A 5,000-nucleotide genomic window follows, 5' to 3' on the forward strand; every position below is an offset into this window, starting at 1 on the left:
CGGCAGGGACGACCAACGGGTCGCCATACACCATTTCAGCTGCCGACGCGTCAAGGGCATCTTTAGGAGTGGTCCTTAGTCTCAAGAGGACTCAAGGAAGCTGAGTAAACCAGTTGCAATCCTTGCAGCGAGCCATCAAAGCTGCTTTGAGGGTGCGATGAAAACGTTCAACCATTCCGTTGGCAGCGGGGTTGTAGGCCGTTGTCTGATGTAGGGTGATGCCCAGGAGATTCGCTAATGACGTCCACAATTGAGAGGTGAAAGTGGTTCCCCTGTCAGAAGTAATATGCTCAGGGATACTGAATCTTGAAATCCATCCAGAGAGTAAGGCAGATGTACACGAGGCGGACGTTGCAGTTTCCATGGGAATGGCTTCAGGCCAACGAGTGGAGCGGTCGATGACGGTAAACAGGTAACGATGTCCTTGTGATGTGGGTAGGGGCCTACAACGTCGAAGTGAATGTGTACGAAACGACGCTGAGGTTGAGGAAAGGTGCCCACTCCTGAATCCGTGTGTCGATGTACTTTGGAAGTTTGGCAAGAAGTACAGGCGCGGACCCAATCCTTAGCATCCTTAGAAATGCCGTGCCAAATGAACTTTGCCTTCAGCAGCTGTGCAGTAGAACGGCACGAGGGATGTGAAAGGCCGTGAATGAAATCAAACACCTGTCGGCGCATGGGAGCAGGAATCCAAGGTCGAGGTCTACCAGTACTGAGGTCACAGAGGAGGGTGGTGTTGGAGTCTTCGAGGGGAAAGTCTTCCCAACGGAGGGACGTGCAGGATGTCCTACAAGCTTGATACTCTGGATCCTGTCGTTGGGCTTCAGCCAGGGCGTTGTAATTCAATCCCAGTTGAACGGCAGCCAACGTGTTTCTTGACAGGGCATCGGCAACGGGATTCATTTTCCCAGGGACGTATTGGAGGGTGCAATTGTATTCAGCCACGGCGGAGAAATGTTGGCGTTGACGGGCGGACCAGGCGTCAGACTGTCGAGTGAAGGCATACACCAGAGGCATGTGGTCTGTGCGAATGACGAAGGGCGTACCTTCTAAGAAATGGCGAAAGTGACGGACAGCCAAGTGCACCGCCAGCAATTCTCGATTGAAGGTAGAATAACCCGATTCTGCCTTGGACAGTTTTCTGCTGAAGAAGGCCAATGGGCAGGGCGTGCCTTTGACCACCTGCTCGAGTACTGCACCAATAGTGACGTCGCTGGCATCGGTGGAGAGAAGGAGGGGGGCGTGTGGGATAGGAAAAGTGAGAGCCGCAGCAGTTGATAGGGCCTTCTTTGCATTGCAGAAGGCTGCTTCTTGAAGGGGACCCCACTTCAGGTCTTTTGGCTTGCCCTTGAGGGTGCCATTGAGGGGAGCAAGAGTGGCGTAATGGCTGGCAGAAAACGGTGATAATAGTTGATCATGCCGAAGAATTCCTGCAGAGCTTTGACGGTCGAGGGCCCGGGGAAGTTCTGAACGGCTGCTACCTTCTCAGGGAGTGGATGGACTCCTTCAGGAGTGATACGGTGCCCTAAGAACGACACTTCGTTGGTGCCAAAGGTACACTTGTCGTACCGGACTACAAGGCCGTTTTGTTGCAGGGGGTTGAGCACGATGCGCAGGTGACGGAGGTGTTCCTCTTTTGAGGAGGAGAACGCAAGTATGTCGTCCACATAACATACACAAAAAGGGAGGTCCCCTAAGATGCCATCCATGAGACGTTGAAAAGTGGCCCTAGCATTACGAAGGCCAAAACAGGAGTAATTGAAGGCGTATGTACGGAAGGGAGTGGTGATGGTGGTCTTTGGAATTTCTTCTGGGTTCATAGGCACCTCATAATACCTCCTTCAGGAGTTAGAGGGTGGAGAAAACTTTTACTTTCTGCAGGTAGCATATCAGGTTCTGTTTGCATGTTCATGCAGCTGTAATCCAAACACGGATGGAGGGAGCCATCTTTCCTCAGGATGATGTGTAAGGGTGACGACCATGGGCTTGAGACCTTTTGGCAAAGGCCCATTTCTTCTATTTTAACGGTGAACATCTGTTTTGCGGCTGCCAATCGATCCAGTGACAGACGTCTGAATTTGGCGAAAACTGGCGGTCCTGTCGCAATGATATGGTGATAAATACCGTGTTTGGCAGTAGCCGTGGGCGTTTGGCGAAGTTCCGGAAAGAAAACTTCTGGGTACGATGCGAGGAGGTGAGCGTAGGCATCCGTGGGTGTGGTGATGTAGAGAGCAAGGTTGGAGGGGCCAGGTTGAAGAGGTGTCGACAAGTGCGAGTCCGCGTTGACCAATCGTTGGTGGGCAACATCGACCAGAAGGTGGAAATGAGAAACGATATCCGCACCGATGTTTGGCAATGTGACGTCACCAATGAGAAACTTCCAATGAAACTTGTTTTTTCTAAATGATGATGTGAGGTTTTTGTAATTGTATGTGGGAATCGAGAATCTGTTGGCAGCTAATAGGCGGACGTGGGTAGACTTAGACAGAATACGTTGTGTCCTGAGGAATTCCCTTGGCTAAAGAGAACGACAAGCACCCGTGTCTACCAAAAATCGCACGTCCGTTCCTACATCATGTAAAAAGAAAAGAGTAGAAACACAGGAGGCCCCAGCCATGAGCATTGGCCTTCTTAAACATCTTTTGGCCACTGACGATCCTTGGTACATTTCTTCGCAGCAGCCCCAAATCTGAAAGGGTAGTAGCATAACTGCAGCCAATAGTCGGCAGTAATTGGCTCTAGAAGTCGTTGGTTGGGGTGCGAACGAGTGCTGGCTTTGTCGCTGCTCCGTCACATCAAGGGGTAGGCGTGTTTGTCCTGGGGCATTCATGTCATCTCCGGTTGACGTTGAATAGGTGTCTTCTTCATCAGGAGTGGAGGCGTTGATGGAGGTCTTGAAGCTTTTGAAGAGGTTGTTCATAAAGGCGTCGGCTTTGGTCATTAAGTCCTTTATGGGTAAACTATCGACATCGGGTATGGCAGCGCATACAGGTTCGAGTAAGCAGCACACCCAAATGGCACTAGGTAGGTTCACCTCACGAGGAGAGCAATCTGCTGCAGGTTTTAGGCGAGTGATATTGGTCATTTCCCTGAGGGCGAGCGAGCCCCTTTGGTTCCCCAACGGTTGTTGAGAGAGCTGAAAAAGCTTTGCTATACGGGCGGCTGGTGACGGCGAGTATTGCTACAGAAGGTATGTTTAGAGGGCGTCATAAGCTATTGGGGTGTCTCCTTGTTCACAAATCCAGTCAGAGATTTCCAGGAAGGTGTCCTCGCTTATTGCCGCGAGAACATAATCTACTTTGGAGGTTGAGCGTGTCACACCCTTGATGTGGAACTGGACTTCTGCGCACTGAAACCAAGCAAACATCTTTCTGAAGGCGAACGACGAAAGATTGAATGGGGCACCGCCAACTTCTGGGGAGTCCGCCATTGTACCAGTGATGTGGGGAAGGCGGGAGGAGCGAATCGACTTCTGGTATCACCAATGTAACGAGCCAAGAGTCGGTTGTGACTCAAAAGGCGAGATGAGAGCAACTGAGTAACTTTATTAAAGAACATCAACTTTATATATGCAACAAGTCCCAGTAAGAGGGTCACAAAATAAAACCTGTTATTACTTTTCCAAACGGTAACCGGTTCTGTTAACAGTTAACAATGAAATAGGCATACATGTTATTACAAGTTGCTGTCACTACGAGGGGCAAGCGAAGATCAAAGGATAATATATATATATATATATATATATATATATATATATATACATAAATGAAAAATATCGTTATTATATACAATCGTGTGGCACACGGGTGGTACATGTTTATCCAGAAAATTGTTTTTAACTATTTTCTTTTCAGCATTTCTCTCTAGTTTGATCATCAGCGGTTGACTCTCCTCGTTAATATATTTTGTAGAAAAATTGATTTCTGTTCGTTTTTTTTTATCCAATATCCTGTTATACAGGTTTTTACAATTTTAATTTGCTTTTTGTAATATTATCTTTCAAGGTTATGCTATAAAACAAAATATATTAGAAAACATTGATGCAAATATTCTTACTTTTCCCTCTTATAATGTTAATCACAACGCAGAATTCTATAAGTGTCATTCCTGCAGGTGACTATGATATGATATTAATGTATTGGTGAAATTTAAAAATTGAATAAATTTTATATAGTTTTCTTTGTGACTACTAATATTTTACCCCTGGTTATTTCCCATCTTGATTCTATTTATTTACTTCACATTTTCTTTCAAGGCTGTTATACCTCAGATTTTTAATACATATTTTTTTGTGAAAGTTATGAATATTGTGTTATCGAAAGGAATGATAATGGTAATTATGTTGATAATAATAATAATAATAATAATAATAATAATAATAATAATAATAATAATAATAATAATAATAATAATAATAATAATATTAATACTAATATTAATATTAATATTAATATTAATATTATATAACAATATTACTTTTAATAATAATAATAATAATAATAATAATAATAATAATAATAATAAAACTATATGTTAGTCTAAATCAAAGCCTATAGATGAAATATTCATAATAATGAAGATTTTTGTAGCTTTATTATTTTATATGGAGCCAGAAGTTACAGAGAATGATTAAAGAATTTTGCATAGATAATACATTGAGACTCGATGCCCTCAACATTGAGGTCATAAGCTAATAGCAAGTACTTAAGAGTTCTGTCTGTGTTATGAACTGGAAAATAGTGAAATTGAAAACATTTGATAACGTATGGCACTAAAATATAGGAAATATGACCTACAAAATAAGCAAGATTTATGTCAGGAACTTCGTTTGTGGTGTAATAAGTGAAAACTAGTTGTGGAAACAAATGGTTTAATTTTAAAAGTATTATAGTAATCATAATTCTTCTTGAAAAATCCAGCTTTTAACGTGACTGAATTAAGAGGGAAAAAATAGCTTCTTAGGGAAACGGTACACTCAGTATATATCAATTAATGGAGAC

Source organism: Palaemon carinicauda, chromosome 5 (genome assembly GCF_036898095.1).
Source record: "Palaemon carinicauda isolate YSFRI2023 chromosome 5, ASM3689809v2, whole genome shotgun sequence".
Taxonomy (NCBI): domain Eukaryota; kingdom Metazoa; phylum Arthropoda; class Malacostraca; order Decapoda; family Palaemonidae; genus Palaemon; species Palaemon carinicauda.